This window comes from Heterocephalus glaber, unplaced genomic scaffold (genome assembly GCF_053883595.1).
Source record: "Heterocephalus glaber isolate CG9 unplaced genomic scaffold, H.glaber_assembly_v1.0 deba00001553, whole genome shotgun sequence".
Classification (NCBI taxonomy): domain Eukaryota; kingdom Metazoa; phylum Chordata; class Mammalia; order Rodentia; family Bathyergidae; genus Heterocephalus; species Heterocephalus glaber.
This window is the reverse complement of record NW_028258344.1, coordinates 32,632,747-32,653,634: the sequence shown is the minus strand read 5'-3', so window position 1 is coordinate 32,653,634 and position 20,888 is coordinate 32,632,747. Positions and strand designations below refer to the sequence as shown.

The window sequence follows — 20,888 nt, the reverse complement described above, 5'->3', positions numbered from 1 at the left end:
AGAAATTTTGGCCAAATGATTAGAGACTTGGAAGAAATAAAATGTATAGTTTGGTGACCAGAAAGTTTCAGGCAGAGGTATGTGTGGATGAACTACTCAGAAAGGCTAGAGTGTAGATTTTTGAATCTCGTGACCACAGGACCTCCATTGAAGACTGTCAAATAACCAGTTTTGGACAAGAGCCTGTTTACAGATATCCGTTAGCTTTTCTCTCCAGTTACCTCAATGCTAACTTAGTAATTGCATGTAAAAAAATGACTATTGTGTTGGGGATATAAGCAGTGCAAATTTTCAACAGTAGAGAATTTCCTTCATCAAATCTCATCCTATTGCTTTGAGTGAAGAGTGATCATCTTGCCAACAGTCAAGAGCAATACTGAGCTTCTGTATGACATTGTCCTCCAGTGGTACCAACTGGAAAAACCTGTGTTTGAAATACACATTTACTGTGTGTATGAATTTATTTTTTATGCACAATGCTTTTATCATCATCCTGTGTTTTATTCACCATTTGTTTTTCTGCATAATTTTGCTACTGACTAAAGTAACAAAGAAACTGATGAATAGGTTCATGTCCGTGAAATTCACCAGTGTTTCCTTATATTCAATCACCCAGGAGCAAGTGACATGATAGAATGGTGAAATGATCTATTTAAGCCTCAGTTACAATGTTCTGTGATGTCCATAGCAGCAACTAATACACGATATATTTTTGAGGCTATGTCCAACCAAAGGATGGAAGCAGTAAATTAAAGATGGCTCCTTCAACCCTTACTGATCACTTGTAAAATTTTGTTCCATCCTGGGTTCTGTTGGTTTGGAGACCTTTAAAAAAACAAGGAAATGCTGCTTTTAAGAGGGAAATCAATAGCAGTTCCATTGAATTGGAAGTTGAAACTATCACTTGGCCTCCTCATGTCATTGAATGAGAAATAAATAAATGCTTTAATAATGTGGTTATTGTGATTGATTTTGTTCATCAGAGGGAAATAGTGTACAACTTGTTAACGGAGACAGAGAGTAGGTGTTGAGAATATAAAAGTATTTCTAGGATGTCTCTTAATACTTCCACATCTTGTAATAAAATTTAAGCTGGGGATTTAGCTCAGGGGTCCTGCTGCCTGCTTTGAAAGCACAAGGTCCCAAGTTCGATCCCTGTACCAAAAACAAAACAAAACAACAACAGCAATAAACTAATCATAACAACACAAATTAGGACCACACATAGCTTAGATCCTTCAAGATTAAAAGTTTTGGTTGCTAGGTATAGAATTTTGTATATTAAAACTTGTGGAAAAGCTGATATTTTACTGTAAGCTAAATTAGCCTGTTACAGTTTTATGAATGTCAGAGACATGACACTTTTGTAAAAGGACTTTATTACTCACCACAATAATAATAAACAAAGTGTCAGCATTTTCATTGGTCTTCAAGCACCAGTTCTGAAATGGTAAAGCAAAATTGCCAGGGATTGGGTGCACATAGGAAGACTTGCACTAGAGGAGACACTTGCTGAGCTGTGGAAACCTCAGTGTTTTGTAATGGGCAGTAAACCTGCCTGACCTTTATTTCTGTGACAAACATTGTCTTTATCATAAAGGACAATAATTAAGTCTATCCTTTTTCTCTGTAGGGACATGCTCTCTCCTCCTTAAGAGGCTATTGGCTACGCAACTATTCTTGGAAAGACAGTCTTGGAATAAATGCTGTCAGTGTCTGTGCTTAAAAGATGTATGAAGAAGTTAGAGGCCTATGAATTTTCTATCTTTGCTTTGTTATGTATATATTTGAACATATTGTTTTTCTTTCTCCTCCTTTCTCTACTATTTCTTATATGTATTGGTTATGATTAACATTATTCATTGTTTACGCTATAATTTATCAAAAATTGTACCTGAGTTGGAAAATAAATGAACATTGCAGAGATATTGATGCAATACTTTTGGAGACATTTTGTCTCTTGGGGAGTAGAAAAATTAAATCTATCTTATTAATAAAAGAGATACTTGCATTATTTTAGTTGGAAATGTATTTTTTTAAAAAATTCTTTTATTGGTACATTTTGGGTATACAATACATTTACATTTATCATTGGGTACATTAACCTGTACATGATGTATTTTGGTTCTTATTTATTTCCCCATTAACTGTGCACCCTTCACCCCCTCCACCCTTCCCTATTTACATAGATTTTGTTCCCATTTTTTTTCTTTTCTCATAATTTTTCCTTTCCCTTCTTTTCTTTCCCCTTCCTCTCTCACCACCCCTACACTTTGGACCTTTTCCTATTTCACATGATCAATTGTTTATTTTAATCATTTTAATCCTTATTTACACTTCAGTTTCTCACACTAGGGAAACTATTTATTATTTACACATGTGTGTCCTATTTATTTCACTTAAGAGTACGGCCTCAATATGCATCCATTTAGCTATAAATGTCTCTAGTTTCTCGTTCTTTATGGCTCAGTAGTACTCCATTTTATAAAAAATCCCACACCTTCTTTATCCAGATTCCAGTTGATGGGCATTCGAGCTGTTTCCAAGCTTTAGCTATTACAAACTGTGCTGCTATAAACATAGGTGCACATATATCACTGTGGTATGATTCTTTTAATTCTTTGGGGAAGATACCCAGCAGGGGAAGAGCTGGGTCAAATGGGACCACCAGCCCTAGTTCTTTGAGGTATCTCCACACTGATTTCAATAGTGATTACACCAGTCTGCACACCCACCAGCAATGAAGAAGGGTTCCTTTCTCCCCACACCCCTGCCAGCATTTGTTATTGATTGATTTCTTGATAGCAGCCATTCTTTGTGGGGTGAGGTGGAATCTCAGTGTTGTTTTCATCTACATCTCTCGAATGACCAGTGTTGAACATTTTTTCATATGTTTATCTGCTGCTTTTGCTTCTTTGTCTGAGAAATGTCTATTCATTTCAGATGCCCATTTTTGAATTGGGTCTTTGAATTTGAGGGTCTGATTATTTTCATTTCTTTATATATTCTAGATAGTAGTCCTTAGTCCGTGATACAGCTGCTAAAATTTTTTTCCCACATTGTGACTTGTCTCTTAGCTCTGTTGGTGGTTTCTCTTGCAGTGCAGAAGCTTTTTAATAAGATGAAGTCCCAGCTGTTGATTCTTTGTGCTAGTTCCCATGCTACTGAAGTTTTGTTCATGAAGTCTTTTCCTATGCCAATGTCATTGAGCGTTCTGCCTAACTCATCTTCCAGCAAGTTTGCTGTTTCTGTCTTGATATTTAGCTCTTTAATCCACTTTGATTTTAGTTTAGTGCATGGTGATAGGTATGGGTCTAGTTTTAATCTTTGGCAGCTTGAAATCCAGCTTTTCCAACACCATTTATTAAATAGGCCATCTTTCCTCCAATGAGGGTGGTTGGCTCCTTTGTCAAAGATGAGGTGGCTTAGTGTGTCTCAAGTTGCTTCTGCATCTTCTAATCTATTCCACTGAACCTTGGGTCTGTTTCTTTGCCAGTACCATTCTGTTTTTATCACAGTAGCTTTGTAGTATAGTTTCAAGATGGAGATTGTGAAACCCCCAGCCATGTCTCTGTTGCCTAGAATTGCTTTTGCTATTCTAGGTCTCTTCTGGTTCCAAATGAATTTTTGGATTGTTTTGTCTAGTTCTGTGAAATATATTGTTGGAATATCAATTGGAATTGCATCAAATCTATATAGTAGTTTTGGAAGTATGGCTATTTTCACTATATTGGTTCTTCCTACCCAGGAACAAGGGATGTATTTCCATTTTCTTATATCCTCCTCGATCTCCTTTTTCAGAGTGCTGTAGTTTTCAGTGTAGAAGTCTTTTGCTTCCTTTGTTAGGTTGATTCCTAGATATTTCATTTTTTTGGATGCTATTGTAAAAGGAATTGTTTCCCGAATTTCCCTCTCAGTGAGGCTGCTATTTGTGTATAAGGCGACTATTTTTTTTTGAGTTGACCTTATATCTAGCTACTCTACTGAATCTGTCAATTAGATCTAGAAGTCTTTTGGCTGAATTTTTTGGGCCTTCTGTGTAAAGTATCATATCATCACCAAATAATGGCAGTTTAACTTCATCCTTTCCCTTCTTTATTCCTTTTATTTCTTTCTCTTTTTGAATTACTGTGGCTAATGTTTGCAGAACTATATTGAACAGGAGTGGCGATAGTGGGCATCCTTGACTTGTTCCTGATTTTAGCGTGAATGTTTTCAGTTTTTGACCATTTAGTATGATGTTGGCTGTTGGTTTTTCATAAATAGCTTTAATCAGGTTGAAATAGACCTTGTATTGCAATTTTCTGTAGGGTTTTTATCTTGAATGGGTGTTGGATTTTGTCAAATGCTTTTTCTGCATCTATTGAGATGATCATATGTTTTTTGTCCTTGACTCTTTTAATATAGTGTATTGATTAGTGTAACATGGTGTATTGATTTATGAATGTTGAACCACCTTTGCATCCCTAGGATAAATCTGACTTGGTCAGGGTGTATGATCTTCTTGATAACCCTCTGTATTCTGTTTGCCAGTATCTTGTTGAGGATTTTTGCATCTATGTTCATTAGGGAGATTGGTCCATAGTTCAGTTTTTGGGCTGGTCTTTCCCTGGTTTTGGAATCAAAGTAATACTTCCTTCCAGGAATGAATTTGGAAGCCTTGCTTCCCTTTCAATTTCATTGATGAGTTCAAAGAGTAATGGGTATAGTTCTTCTTTAAATGTCTTGAAGAATTCAACAGTGCAGCCATCAGGACCTAGGCTTTTCTTTGTTGGTAAATTTTTTATTACCTTTTCAATTTCACTCATTGTAATTGGGGTGTTTAGAATTTCTATATCTTCTTCATTTAACTTTGGCAATTCATAAATACCTAGGAATCTGTCCATTTCTTCTGTGTTTTCCATTTTATTAGAGTACAGGTTCTCAAAGTAGGTATTGATGATGCTCTGGATTTCTGTTGGGACTCTTGTAACTTCAACTTTTTCATTCTTTTTGGGGTTTTTTTGGTACCAGGGATTGAACTCATGCCCTTGCGCTTGCACAGCAGGTGACAAAACCACTGAGCTAAATTCCCGGCCCCAACTTTTTCATTCTTAATTGCATGGATTTGAGCCTTTTCTTTCCTTTTTTGGATAAGGTTGGCTAAAGGTTTATCAATTTTATTTATTCTTTCAAAAACCAACTCTTTGATTTACTGATGTTTTTGTATCATTCTCTTATTCTCCATTGCATTGATTTCTGCTCTGATCTTTATAATTTCCTCTTTTGTCCGAGCTTTGGGTTTGTTATGCTCTTCTTTTTCTAGCATCTTGAGGTTCTGCATTAGGTTATTTATTTGAGTTCTCTCTGTTTTCCTAACATGGGCATTAACTGCTATGAATTTCCCATGTAGAACTGCTTTCATTGTGTCCCATAGATTCTTGTGTGTTGTACTGGTATCATCATTTATTGTAGAAACTGTCTAATTTCTTCTTTAATTTTCTCTGTGACCCATTGGTTGTTCAAGAGGGTGTTATTCAATTTCCACGTGTTTGTGGGAGTTTTGGGGTTTCTTATGTTATTGATCTCCAATTTCATTGCACTATGGTCTGATAATATACAGGGAGTAACTTTGATTCTTTTACATTTACTTATACATGTTCTATGAGCTAGCATGTGGTCTATTTTGGAGAATGACCCATGTACAGCTGAAAAGAATGTGTATTCTGATTTTGTGGAGTGGAACACTCTGTAAACATCTATTAAGTCCATTTGTTCAATAGCTTGGTTCAGTTCTAAGATTTCTTTGTTAATTTTTTGTCTAGATGATCTGTCTATTTGTGATAGTGGGGTATTGAAGTCCCCCACTACAATTGTATTAGTGCTTATTTGATTTTTTCATGTCCATTAATAATTGCTTTGTATAGTTGTGGGCATTCGTATTTGGTGCATATATATTTAGAATTGTCATCTCTTCCTCTTGGATTGTTCCCTTCACAAGGTTGTAGTGACTGTCTTTGCCTGTCTTAATTAGTTTTGGTTTGAAATCTAATTTGTCTGCAAATAAGATTGCTATCCCTGCTTTTTTCTGGATTCCTGTCACTTGGAGAACTATTTTCCATCCTTTTACTTTCAGTCTATGAATTTCTTTTTGAGTTAGGTGTGTTTCCTGTATACAGTGTATTGCTGGATTTTGCTTTTTAATCCATTCTGTCAGTCTATTTCTTTTGATTGGTGAATTGAGGCCATTAATGTTGATAGTTATAATTGATAGTTATTGAGTCATCCTTGTCTTGATGTTTTGGTGTTGTTGACTCTTTTATTTCTTATTTTCCCCCCCTTTTCCTTTAGTTTCTTACCTTGCCTGGTGGCTTCCCTCTGTTGGGCCTCATGGAGTTGTGACCTTCATTGTTTTTTTCTAGGATATTGCTTAGAATTGTTTGGAATGCTGGTTTGGCGTTCATGAAATTTCTCAGTTGTTCTTTCTCCTGGAAATATCTAATTTCTCCATCGATTTTGAAAGATAATTTTGCAGTCTAGGTTGGAAGTTATGTTCTTTTGTGCTTGAAATATTTCACTCCAGGCTCTCCTTGATTTGAGGGTTTGTGTTGAGAAGTCTGCTGTGATTCTAATGGGCTTTCCTTTTTAGATGATTTGTTTCTTTTCTCCAACTGCCTGTAGGAGTTTTTTCTTCTGTTGGGTTTCTGGGATATTGACTATTATATGTCTAGGTGTAGGTTTTTTTTGATCATGGCTAGTTGGAGTTTTCTATATGCCTCACTTGTCTGTATGTCCAATTCTCTACCTCTGTCTGGGAAGTTTTCTACTATTACTTCTGTGAACAGTCTTTTTTTAATGTCAATTGTACTTTCTCCTGTTTTTTTGTGAACTCCTATCAGTCTTATGTTATTCTTCTTTGCATCATCTAGCAGCTGCCGGATTGATTCTCATGGTCCCTTCCTATTTTGAAGAGGTCTCTGTTTTCATGGTCCTTAACCATAATCCTGTCTTCTATATGTGATATTTTATCTGTAGATTCCCTTAATCTGCTGTGCATACTTTCAATGGAATTTTTAATCTCCTGAATATCTGTTTGAATCTGTTTCATGGATTCCATTTATTTCTTATGTTGGGCAATCATGGTTTCCATTTCTTTCTTATGCTGGGCATTCATGGCTTCCAGCATGTTTCTGAGCTCATCTATTTTTTTTAATCCGTGTTCTAGAGCCTCTAATCATGTCTTTCATTCTGCTCACCATCTCTGTAGTTATCTGGGAAATTATTTCTGTTTTGAATTTTTCTAGAGCCTCATTCATCTGTTTTGTTACTTCCTGTGCTATCAGTTCAGGGTGTCCAGATGGTTGATTGCCAGACTTTTCTACTTTGCTTCCCCCAGAATTTGCCATTTGTGGGGTGGAAGTCTGAGTTTGTGCCTTGCTTAAATGTCTTCTCTTTTTTATTTTTGGTACTGTGCTTGGTTTAATTCCTGGGATGATACTTTGAAGTTTCTTATTGTAAATTTCTTTGTTGATTTATTTAGACCACTTATGGAATGCCTGCTTCTCAGAGGTGTCTTCCAGATATAGCTGGTCTTTAGGTTTTGAGTTCCTAATGGCTCTGAGGCTATCTCCTTTTCATTATACCAGGAAGGACAACTGATTAGATGAATCACAACACCTTAGCCCAAGTGATACAATCAGCAACACCATAGCATCAAGTGCCTCTTAGAAAATGACAATTTTTGGTAATGATTAATCTATCACCTGTAACTGTGTGAATTAAATCAAAGTCAAAGACCAATCCAACATATGTTTATAGTGAACAAACTCTTTAATATAACAACTTCACCTTTTGGGATGGGGAGTTGGAACGAGTTGGGGAGGGAGAAATAGGTAAGTAGATAGGGGAAGTTTAGCATTGAGGCCAGAGGGCACAGGCAAGAGAAGGAAAGAGATGAAAAGAAAGATAAAGAAGAAATACAAATTAGGGGCAGAACAGGAACACAAAGGGAGATGAAGAACAATATAGGACAGCAAAGGAGTGAGTGTGAGAGAGACAGAAAAGAAAGAGAAAAGAAAGAAAAAAAAGAAGAAAAACAAAAACTTGAAAAGATAGGAAAACAAATTAAAAAAAAGAGCAAAACAGTAGTGGTAATTTTGAAAATAACAAAAATACTCTTCTAGGGTATGTCTCTGCTGTCACAATAGACAACATGGGCAGCAGTGTGCAGTTATAAGTCAATGAGTCTCAGGAAGCCAGTCAGAGACTCATGAGATTCAAGCAGATTTCTGGCTGCAAGTCCCAAGTTGAGCTCCTTCTCCTCCTGCAGGGTTGAACTCTGCAAGGTTCTACTGCAGGTTCCAGCTACCTTTCCCCTAAAGATAGTCCAGGTTCTGATGGGAGGTGATGATCCCTCCAACTTACCAAGCACAGTAGTCTGGTGTGCCTTTATTGCAGGGATTTTCTTCACTTTTCCTGTGGGCTTCAGTGTTCATCAGGGAGCCTGAGAGAGGCCCTCTCTCTCTTGTTCACTTCTGCAGCTCAGGACAATGGCCTTTTTGTCCCCCTGTGCCTCTGTAGTGTGGATCCAAGTAGCCGCTGTGTCTCCTCGTTGAAAGTGGGTGGAGAGAGCCAGACCTAGCAGGGTGCCCTCAGCCCGCGCCTGCTCTGCCTGAGTGCACGGCCAAGCTGGAGTCTAGGTTGCCCCGGTCTTGGCCTCCATGTAGCCTGGGTGCCCTGAGCTCCTCTTTAGTTCCAGATGGACAGACAGGAAATTTACTCCAAGATAGAGCACACGGAGGAGTTGTTCGGGCCACAGAGCTTGCCGCAGTACTTGCAGGAGAGCAGCATGTCCTCCAGCTGGTGGCCCAGGTGGTCCATAAAGGTGGCTCTTGGAAATATATTTTTAATATTATTTGTAAGGTTAGCTGTAGACCAAATATTGTGGACACTGAATATACAAAATATATGTAAAATATGTGGGATATTGTTACTAATTTTCAGTTTCATGGCTGACATTTGAGACTCCCTCTAACACAATATCATGCAATCTGGAAACTACCTTTTCTCTGGCTGGCAGAATGACAGCGATGTTCTGTCAATGACAGCCTTAAGGACAGGATTTGGGAAGCAGAAGAGCAGTCATCATTGTCTATGGCAGTTGTGGATGGCCTGCCCCCCTCATCAGATTTTGATATGGGGCTTTGCTTTAACTTTTGGCCATTGTCCTGAGAATCACCTTTGTAGCTTGGTAGTTGAGACCATCACCAGTAGTAGCTTCTCTGCTATTGACCTTTGTCCTTTTGAAAGGACTTTCTGAAAGATTTCCTACAGACATTTGCTCTTTCCATGTTCCAGTGGCTCCAAAATAATTGCTTGTATTAAACCTCTTCTTACACAAAATAATAGCTGTAGTGGCTTCTATTTTCCTGACCAAATTCTGACATATAGGAGAATGATTCTCTAGAAATAAACACTGACTTTCTTTGAAGAGCAATGTTAGGAGGATTGAAATGCATAATCAATCTGCCCAGTATTTTTAGAGGTAAATAAAGGCTTAAAAATTTTTTTTCCGTCTCTATGAGGCATATGCATGGAAATGGTATAACTAAAAATAGCTACTATCTACTTTGCAATTAACCTCAAATCTTCTTTTGGGTGATTCATTACATTTTTGCAACCCGTGCATCAGTTCTCTCATAGCATGGTTATGAAGAGTGAGTGAAGTAACTCGTATAAAGTACTTAGCGCATAGTTAAGAACTAACTAAATACTTAATGTTTTAGGAGTGTTAGAATTATTATCATGTAAGGTGTAGTGTACAATAATAGAAAAATTATTAGAGATAATCAGAAAATTTCCACAGAATTGAAAGCAAGTGAGCTGTGACAGGCAAGTTGTGTGTGGCAGGCTGAGAATGACAGATGGAGAGAAAGCTGATGAGAGGGAAAGTTTGGAATATGAGAGCCGTTGGGATTTAAGGGTCAATAAGTAGTTCCTGCTCACCTCATTCCTGAATTTCAGAGTCAGTTGAGAAGTCGAGCACAGATCACTCTGAGACCAACATGTCAACTTTATTATTGATGAGGTCGAATTGATATTCCCTTGTACTGACCTTACTTTCTCACCCCCAAAATGTAAACCTCCATCTTGTGGCTTCAGAATGTGTTATTGGCAAGCTCATTGCATGCACGAACACAGTGAGCACAGACCCCTCTGAAAGAAAGAAGGGGAAAGGCCACATTTGCTAAGTTCCTTTTCTCAGATTCAGCTAAGAGCCAGAGAAAAAAAGTATAGTCAGAATTTTTTCCCTCCTGGACATGAAAATTCCTGTGCTCTGTATATATATCACATGTAGGAGGTAAATATTTCCCCAGCGTAGCCACACTTCATAGATTTACATAGATTAAATTATACACATTTTTAATCTTTTTCTTCATTTGCCAAAAATCTATTATGTGGTTTTCACCCACTGAACTGTGAGCAATGGTAATATGACCTTGATAAGGAGGATGTAACTGATAAGGCTTGGCATCCGTCTTCGGATTTTAATTTCAGGAAAATGAAAACAGGAATGTTTTTGTTTATTAGGCCATTGTTTTAATTTAATTTTATTTTTCTTTGGGATCTTTCAAAGTTATGCCTCAGGGGTCCTCACAATCTTTTTCTCTCTAAAAGAAGTCTCTAATGGCTCAGAAGTCAATTAAACTTCTTAGCTGACCTCTCTTAAACAGTAATATCAACTTGGATATGTTAAAGATATCAGTAAGTGTTGACAGAGAAGCAGGTGCATATGTTTCACTGGAAAGAAAGGGAAAGGGGAGAAAGGGGAGAACATGATAGAATTCAACTTCTATTACATTCAGTTCTATTCCATTAATTTGTAGATTTTTCAATTACAGGTTAAAATTGGCCACTTCCCCAGAGCAATATTTTTTGTTCCAGAATGTTTCCATTTCCAAGATTAGACTAGAGCAGTTTCTTCTCTTCTTATACCCTTTTCTCTTCTTTCTTTTCTTCTTTCTTCTTCCCTTTGATAGTTTTTTACCTTGGGAGAATTGCTTAAATGCCTGTATTTCATATTCCTCTATTCCAAAGTAGGTATTTGTTAAAAATTATGTATGTATTAAACAACTTACAGGTGCATTTAGAATTTACTCTGTCTGGAAAGACATGTGGTTTAATACCTAATTAAAAAGAAGGTAATGACTACTATGTAAGTGTGTATAATCTAGGGCAGTGATTCTCCAAATTGTTCCAATTTTAGGATATGTGCTGCTGAAGTGAGCACTAGAGCAATGATTCTCAATGCATGGTTCTGGAACATGGGTTTGTTGGAACTTCAAATTCACACATCTATTCAGTCAGAATCAGAATCCTGGAGATGGGCTCAACACTCTGGAAACATGTCCTCCAGGTGATTCCTGCACATTAAAATTTGTGAAATGTTGCACCAAGGGCCCTAGCCTCGGGTAATGTCAGAGAAGGCTCGATGATGGAGGCAAGTTTTACATTGAGGTAAGGGATGAGTTGGGGTGATGGGTAGAAACTGGGATAATTTTAGGCAAAGTAAAGAACCAATGTGGAAGCTTGGAAAAGAGCTTAACATATTCAACTGCTAAAATTCTCTCTCTTATTAAGATTAAAGTGTATACTTCTGGGAGACTAGATGTGAGTTTCAGCTGTAATGGAGCCAGTGTTGGATTCATCTAAGAGGAATGTTTCAAGTGGTAAAGAGGTGCTTATGCTGGTTAGGGCACCCAAAGGAAAAATTGACTTCCTAAAGTCTAAGGTCTGGGGGTAGAGCATTAGCCTAGTTCAGTCCCAGTTCAGACCAAGTCATCCATAAAAGAGCTTCCTGTGAGAAAGCTAGGGATTCATTCCATTGTTAAGTGTTCATGGAGAACTTACATTGTGCTAGATGTTATAGGTGCTGAGGACACAGTGAAAGAATAAGATAGAACAACAATGGAAAGTACATATATGTCAAGTGGTGAGGGGAAGAAAAATGAAGTGGGCAAGAAAAATGAAATAGGCAAGGAGAAAGTAATGAGGTGCTCTTATGTAAGGGTAGTCATGGTAGGCCTATTTCTGATAGGGACATATTTGAACAGAGACATAAGGAAACTGAGACCATGTTCTGTACATATCAGTTCTTTCCAGTTTGGTCTTGAGATCTCTCAGTTTGAATCCTCACCAGGAAAGAAGCTAGGTTTGGATGTGTTGTTCAAATGAGACATGGAGGCGGTGGAACAGCAAAGCAAATGAAGTAATGGACAGTTTTCTTACTTACAGATCCCAGAAAACAGTGGGCATCAGGCTTCACAGGACCAATGGGAAGGGCTCTGGAGCCTTCCAGACATGCATGCTGGAACACATGGGCCACATGGGCCACACGTGCGAGGAGCAAAACATGAAACATGACTAAAGCATTTGTCAGGGTCTAGGAGATTGCCCAGGCAGGTTTCTGATGAGAAGTTTCTACTTGATAAGTTTAAAGCAAGCAGGCATGGGTCCCATGGGTCCCATGCTATAACTGGTCATGTGCAGTCCCTGAGAGCTGGGGACAAGTCAAGTAGCTTGCATCTAGCTGTCCCATAGGGTGGTGGAAGGAGTAGTCACCAAGGAGCAGAGAGAGGTAAGTTGCAGTGTTGTAGTCAGGGTTTGCAAGGGAATAGATTTACTACAGGACATATAAATTCACAGAAGTGTCTTACATTATTCACCCAAAAAGTCAAGTGCAGAGGAATGTAAGAGATTGTCCACACACTAGAGACCTGAAGAATCTAGCCAAGGGCCTGGATCCCACAGCAGTGTTCTGCACAAGTCCAGCCAGAGGCCTAGAGCCCAGGGCAATGTCCTGTGCAAGTCTGTATCAAGGATCTGCACCAGAAATGCCCAAGGGCCAGTGATGGAAGCTAGAAAGTCTGCAGCAGCAGGATGAAGGATATACGCCAGAAGGCTGAGGGATCTGCACTGGATCCAGGAAGTGATGCTCAAGGCAAAGACCAGAGCTCCTTCTAAGAGAAGAGCAGCCATCCCCAGCAACAGTAACGACCCAAGCTCTAAGATAGCAGCCTAGTTCATATTAGAAAAACCAGCCACAACAAAGCTTCTCCTGGGAAATCAGTGAATGCAATCTTCCCCTCCCATTCTCCTTTTATGACATTCTGGCAACAATCCACAAGTGGATCTTCCAAACCCAGAACCACACTGACTCACTTCAGCTGAACATTCTCACTCACCTTGACCATTAGTTAATCCATCACATGCAGTATCTAAGTTGACCACCTTGAGGAACTAGGGGGAAGTGTAGATCTGGAAACTGTCAGGGGGTGGCTGACCCCTGGTAAGGGAAAGTTAAACTATGTTCAAAATTAATTTACAAACTTGGTTCTGTGCTGAAATTTGTTTGTAAGCCCATTACCCGAGGCATTTTCTTTTCTGGTTATTTTTAAACATACATGTGCGCAGAGTGGCAAAAACCTTGAACTGTTTGCTGTGACGGTTTTCAGCTGAGTTCCAAAAACATGATGCCTTCCTTCTTGTTTCAGGGCTCATACTGTAAACATGTGTCCTTTTTGTAATATACTAAGTGCCATCTGCTTTACATTTTTGTGCCCTTTGGTGGTGACTTTGCTGTTTAAAATGGCTCTAGATATAGTCCTGAAGTACTATCTGGTTCCTAAGCACAAGACAGTTGTGAAGTGACCTACAGAGAAAATATATGGGTTAGAAAAGCTTTGTAATGGTATTAGTTCTAGTGCTGCTGGCCATGAGCTCAATGCTAATGAATCAACAATATATATTAAATAAAGCGTCTTTAACTAGAAGCACACATCAGAGAAGGTTATGTATGGATCAGTTGTCAAATATGTGACCAAATGCACACAGGAATATAAGCCTGTATACCCTCTAGGAGCAATGATCCAGTATTACTAATTTGGTGTTTGCAATGACATTACAGAATGTAACCACTGTGAAGGTAGTGACAGGAAATCCTGATGGCTTGAAATGACTTATGTGAGCAAAGAGGATTTGAAGGTCATTTGCGCATACAACTGATGAAATGTAGTTGCCATTTGCTTCTGTGGAAGAAGCAGTTTTAGTGAGTGACAGTAAATCATGTTTGATCTTGGACATACTAAGTTTGAAGTGTCTGTTAAACCTCTAAGTGGAGATATTGAGCAATCATTAAAATTAAAATTCATAGGTTACACAACAGGGTCTTGATCCCACATTGCAGTTGTATCAGCTACATTGATGGTATGCTTGCTCCTCACTGATCATCTTGGTTCTCATAAGGAGGAACAAAAAGCCAACAGCCAGTAATAAAGAAGGAGATGGGACTGAGGGAGAAAAAACAAAACAACCATATCCCTGTTTACCCTGGCAGTCCTGAGTTGGGGTGTCTGGAGTTTTGATCATTATACTAGATTTGATGATTAAAACTGGGAAGTGAATTTTTATTAACTGGCAGAAAATGTTTGAGATCTGCCTGAACTTATATCACAGGGCAAGGAAGAATGGGTCAACTATTTGAGCTTCACAGAACTTGGGAAAGATAATGTACTATAGTAAATACAGCTATATCCATGACTTCAATTATCTTCCATATGCTGATGACTTGCAGACTTACATCTCCAAACAAAGCATTTCTTTTGGCCTGCAGCTTCATATATCCATTTACTTACCTGATATTTCTGTTTGGATGTCCAAAATTTCCTCAGATTCAACATGATCAATATTGAAATTGTCTCCTTGCAGTACTACACCTACCTCCCCATCCCCCCAAATCTGACTTCTTTTTAATGGTCCTTATTTTAGTGAATGACATCATCATCCATCCACCTGTATAAATCGGACCTTTAAGCATCATCCTTGACATCTCCTTCTCACTCCCAACTGATAGGATCCTTACTCTCCATTTCGAATACATCATTGTGCCATGTGTTTTCAACTTCCAGATACCTCCACAATCTGTGCTTCTTTTTCATCTATTGCCATCACTTTCTGGTCAGCAAGATGAACATCAGATATGAACATAAGTCTTACCTGGATTTAAATTCCTCCCCTATTGCTTATCTTTGTGGCTTTGGTGAGTCACTCAACAGCTATCAACTCTATTTTCCACATCTGTAAAGATAAAAACAGTCTCTTATATATTGTACTGTTATGAAGCTTACATCTTATATATCTGGCACATGAATTCTCTTAAATGAGCTACTATTAGATTAAGATACTATTATTCCTTGCCTGGATGACTGCAATATTCTTCTAATGGTGTGGCTGTATCCTTTCTGTCCATCTTCAATCCTGCAGCCCTATGAGGTTTCATTTTAAAGTCAAAATATAATTGTATCACTTTTTCTTAATTCATCATTTTTACCTTTCACATCCCAGCTTGGGGAAACCTACTGATACTTTTTCACTGAGGGGAATTCTTTTGATATACTCTTAGCAAAACAGCTCCTTGTTTCAGAACATATATACCTGCTTTACTCTGATTCATGTGTGAGTCCTTGTAGGCTCCATGGGGAGGGGCAGAGATTTTGTCTGGATTGAAATAGCACTGTGTTTTCAATACTTAACAGATAGTAAAGGTTGGAACATAGCAAACAATAAATTTTTCTAAATGAGCGTGCCTGTGAAGCACTTGTGCGCTATACACATCAGCCGTTACTGTAATTTAGGTTTATTTAGAAGAAATATGGGGTGACAAGTTACTCTCCATCAGAAGGCACACTGAAGCAGAAACCCAAGGGAAGAAGTCATAGATTCATTATTATGACCCAGAAAGCCAAAGTTGAATGGCCACAGTGAAGAAATTGCAGGAAAACCCAAAAGACAGCCTGGACTTGAAGATGAATCTAGCAGAATCTGGCCAGGGGGATTCTTGATCTTTTAAAGGTCTTGTTCTCAATGTTCTTACAGGGGTAGTAGGTAAATAGGGGAGCTTCTGGGTGTGGCTTTGTCTTAGGTGATAAATAGTATAAGAGAAGGGTGTTTTCCTAAGTATGTAGTCCCAGTGAAAAAGCCCAGGTCCTTACAAGATTATTACAATGAAGAGAAAATGACAGAAAAGATAGGGAGGCTACCTTTCTTCAGATTCTACTCCATTCCTTCTGGTAACTCTTCTTTCCAGAAATAGTTTGATGAGGGGAAATGCTAAAATAAACTACACATGTAAAATATTTGTTTAGTTTCTGCCAATCTATACTTTTTACTATTTTAGTAGCAAGAATTGCAAGGCTGCATAATATTTTCTCTGAAAAACAAGTATAATATTATTAAAATAGCTCACTGTGTTTGAATGTATTACTTATATTATTAATGTAATTGTTGTAATTCATAAGAATAAAGGACAAACCACAAAATTAATATAGATACTATTCATTTTATTTCCACATTTATTATTCATTCCTGAGAAAGCCCTTATTGAGCATAATCAATGTACTTATTTTATGAGCTTGTGACTAGTTCTTTGAATTACTTCAGAAAGATACATTGGTCAGCTTTCTCACTTTTGTGCAAACAATTCAGGTTGTCATCAATGCAAAGTATTCTTTTCTCTAAGCTTTTTCTTTCAAGTACATGATCAGCTGGTCTAGTGATTTATAATGATGCTGCTGGCTTTCTACACAACTAGTTTAGCTGATTGTATATTTTTAAAAGTCTAAAGTATTTGAGAAAGCACCAACAGTGAAATTAAGATACAAATGAGGTGCCCACTTTGACATAGCTTAGCAAACAAGACTGTATATCAATAATTTATTTCAAAAGTTAGAGCCATTAAATTTAAATATATTTCAAAACATTATGACTCAGTGTATATGTACAGTATATTATTACTTGTTTTTTAATTTACCAAGTATATCTATTCTTCTCTCTTCATAAATAAAAAAGATTGATATAAAAAGCAAGCTAATAGGAAAATGGAAGCTCTAGTTACTGTACCTATGAGGTTAGCATTGTATTTTTGTGATTGCACTCCAGAGTAGGCCCTGAAGTTTCTGGCAATAAGAAAAAAAAGAGAAATGACCCCCATTATTGGAAGAGAGGAAGCATATCAGTTTTTGAGGAAAGATATTTCCCTCAAGTTAAAATTCTGAAATAAATTTCTCATATGGGGTTTTATATTCAGGGCACTGAATTGTTTAATGGACAATATTTTTTAAGAGGGGTAGTAAATTACACAGCATGCAGAATAAAATTTAATATCTGGATTGGTACATTAATTTAGACTTGGAATGAGAGAACTTACCTTTTTGTAGGATGAAAGTTCATCTAAACATTTTTACAAAAGCATCCCTGAACGAACTAATGATACGAATAGCTTTTAGAAGATAATGCTGAATGGAAAAGATATTGTTGTATAAGGTTTTATTTTTAATTCATATGTAATAATTATACATATTTATGGGGTATATGTGATGTTTTGTACATGTATACCTTGGGTAATGTAATGATTAAATCAAGGTATTTAGATACAGGTCGCAAAGCCAGATGTGGTGGCACATACCTGTAATCGAAGCACTCAGGAGGCTGAGGCAATAGGATAGCCATGAGTTTGAGGCCAGCCTGAGTTACATAGTGAGAAGCCAGCTTGAACTACCTAGTGAGATCTTGTGTCAAAAACAAACAAACAAACAAAAAACAAACCCCCTTCCTCCCCAAAAGATATAGGTAACATTAAATGTTTATCATTTTTTTGTGTGGTGAAAGCATTCAAAATCCTAATTATTTTGAAAAATACAACATAATGTTAGCCATAGTCAGTCTACTGCACAAAAGAACTCCAGAATTTATTTCTATCAAAATGTAATTTTATTTCCATTGATCAATCTCATCTTTTCCTCTTTTCCCCCTACCCTTCCCAGCTCTAAATAAACATCATTCTACTCTGCATTTCTATGAGATCACCTCTTTCAAGTTCCACAAATAGGTGAGAACAGGCATTATTGACCTTTCTGTGACTTATTTCACTTCACATAATATAAAGTCCTTCAGTTTTATTCATGTTGTCACAAATGACCCATTTTATACTGTTTTATGGCTAAACAGTACATGCAATTTTCTTCATGCATTCATGTGATGATGAACATTCAGGTTGACTTCATATTTTAGATACTATAAATAGTGCTATAATATATGAGCAATGCCACAGTAAACATGGGAATGCAGATGTATTGCTGAGTTTTTTTAATCACTGGGACCAAATACCTAACATACACAACTTAAAGGAGGAAGAATTTATTTTTGCTCATGGTTTCAGGGGTTTCATTCCATAGAGTCCCTCTATGGCAGGAACATCAAGGTGGAAGGGGGTGATAAAGACTCTAAAATCAAGCCTATGTGGCTATTCAGACACATCCAGAAGTGTGCTTTCCTAATCCCCTAGATGGCTCTAAATCCAACCAAGTTGACAGTGAATCTTAGCCATCAGAACAAATATGTCTTGAATACACTGATTTCATTTCCTTTGCATACATACCCAGTAGTATTTTTGCTGAGTAATACTGTAGTTCTTTTAAAATTTTTTTTGAGGAATCTCCATACTATTTCTGTCATGGTGCTACAAAATTCATGTTTTTACCAACTATATTTAAGGATTCCCATTTTTCTACATCCATCCCAGTATCTGAATCTTATGTCTTTTTTTTTGGTACCGGGGATGGAACTCACTACCTTGTGCTTGTGAGGCAGGTGTGTCTTTTTGAAAGTAGGCATTCTGATTGTAGCAAGGTAATATCGCATTGTGGTATTGATTTGCATTTCCTTGAAAGCTAGTGATACTGACCATTTTTTCATGTAATTGTGGACCATTTATATGTCTTTTTGGAGAAATGCCAACTTATGTCTTTTCCCATTTTAATTAAGATTTTTTTGTTGAATTATTTAAGATCCTTTTATTTTCTGGTTAGTAACTTCTTGCCTAGTCCATAGTTAGTACTTTTCTACCATTCTGTAGGTTGTATCTTCATTCTATTGATTGTTTACTTTGCTGTGAAAAAGCTTAGTTTGCTATACTCCCATTTGTCCATTGTCACTTTTCTTGCCTGTGCTTTTGAATTCTTATCCAAAAAAACATTGTCTATACAAATGTCATAGAGTATTTTTCCTATGTGTAATTTTTACTGGTTTCATAATTTCAGGTCTGATATCCATTTTGATATCCATAATTTCAGGTCTTTAATCCATTTTGACTTGATTTCTGAATACGATAAAAGATGATGAAAAGCGAATGCCTCACCTAAAATTAGACCTTCCACTCTAAAATGTCTGACTCTTTGCCCACATTCTGCTTGAAGCAGCCAAACAGATCAGGCACCCTGCCTCTCATATGAAGGGAATGGAGAATCCACAATAGGGAATGTAACTGAGTAAATCCCTGAGGAAGATGTCCTTAACAGAATTACTTCCTCTTCCCCTTCCCAATCTTTTTACTAATCTTTTAATGATCGATTCCTTTCACATGGTATTTTAATTTCTAAAGAGAGGCCTTTGTAATACCTGCTCTTCTCCGCACTCATATGAGGCTCATATGAGGCTCATATGAGTTGATTTACAGAAAAGTAATGCATCTGTCTAAATATAAAATGCTGATATTGGCCCCAAGAGGTAGAGGTTCTGATTCATGTCTATGATGAAGAAAAGGAAATGGAGATGGTACTCTTCAGAGAAAGACCCTTCCTAGTGTGGGAATTTCCTGCTTATTATCTCAGTGCCTTTTCTTCCTCATAAAAGTCGTTTATAACCTTGAACACTCTAAGATAAAGATCTGAGGCAAAAGGGAGCTCTTCTACCTAAGGATCTCTGTGTTTGGTGGGCTGATGTGCTCCAGCTTGGATACATCACACTAGGAGACACACCAGTGATCCTATATCTCCACCATTTGGAGCTAGCACAAGCCTTTTGGACATTGCTTGGGTCCTCCTGCCATATAGGTTGGTGTGAAGTAAGCTGTCTCCACTGTCTCAGGATCAGATAGCCATTTGGACTTTGTTCATGCTGTTTTAGGGGTACTAATTGTGGTGGGATAAGCGTCAGAGGGCTAAAACCTTCAGGAAATTTGTTTGAAGAATATCCATTTGTTTGGCTTGGGTTTTTGTCTTTCTCTTTTCAAAACTATTCTTCCTGGGATAGGTAACTCAGTTTTGATACAACCCAGGAGTTCTCTGGGCTGCATACTAACTGACTGGACAGTGTTATAGCTATGATTCTATGACTAAATGATAGTTAATTTACTAGTATAATATCATATGAGTTGTGTACATGTTAGATTATGGTGAAAGGTGGCTGCCTTGTGGTTCTTTAAATTATCATACTAATTTACAGTTCAAATTGTTTTGTCAAAGATCAGCTAAATGAGATAAAATTCCTTAACACAAGCTTTCATGTTTTTGTATAATGAAGATTCTAAGAAAGAGGGAGCTACACTGATGGTTCAGAGTGAAGTGAATACTTTGTTTCCTTCCAGTACTATAAAATGCAGGAGAAGGATGGGTTATTAAAAGGTTAAGGAAAAGATTGGGGAAAGGAGGAGAAAGTAATCCTGTTAAAGACAGAACGGTGCTCTATTATATTTCCCACTGTCAATTCTTTCTTTCTTTCTTTCTTTCTTTCTTTCTTTCTTTCTTTCTTTCTTTCTTTCTTTCTTTCTTTCTTTCTTTCTTTCTTTCTTTCTTTCTTTGTACCAGGGATCAAACTCAGGACCTTGTGCTTGAGAGGCAGTTGGCAGAACTACTGAGCTAAATCCCATGTCCAATCCTTTATTTCTATGAAGATATAGTGAAGGATCTGTCTGGTTGCTTTAAAATGAATGAAGGCAAAGAGTGGAGTACTTTGGAATGCAAGATCCAATAACGGGAGCCGGATTACAATGGGCGTCTATTTTTATTACTCTGAAG

The 20,888-nt window shown here is 37.4% G+C and overlaps 1 long non-coding RNA gene across 4 annotated transcripts in view; it reads left to right on the top strand.

The window, feature by feature from the left end:
- LOC147824191 (uncharacterized) overlaps window positions 1-20,888 on the top strand; it is a 57,255-nt gene that overhangs the window by 15,396 nt on the left and 20,971 nt on the right. The window contains exons 1-2 of one of the 4 annotated variants that reach the window (XR_015442768.1): window positions 1-17,923; window positions 20,679-20,888. The exon at window positions 1-17,923 is cut by the window's left edge and continues 9,864 nt beyond it. The exons of 1 other annotated variant lie outside the window; for it this stretch is intronic. This is a non-coding gene — a long non-coding RNA (uncharacterized LOC147824191). 2 more of the 4 variants (XR_015442767.1, XR_015442765.1) reach the window with 2 other exon arrangements.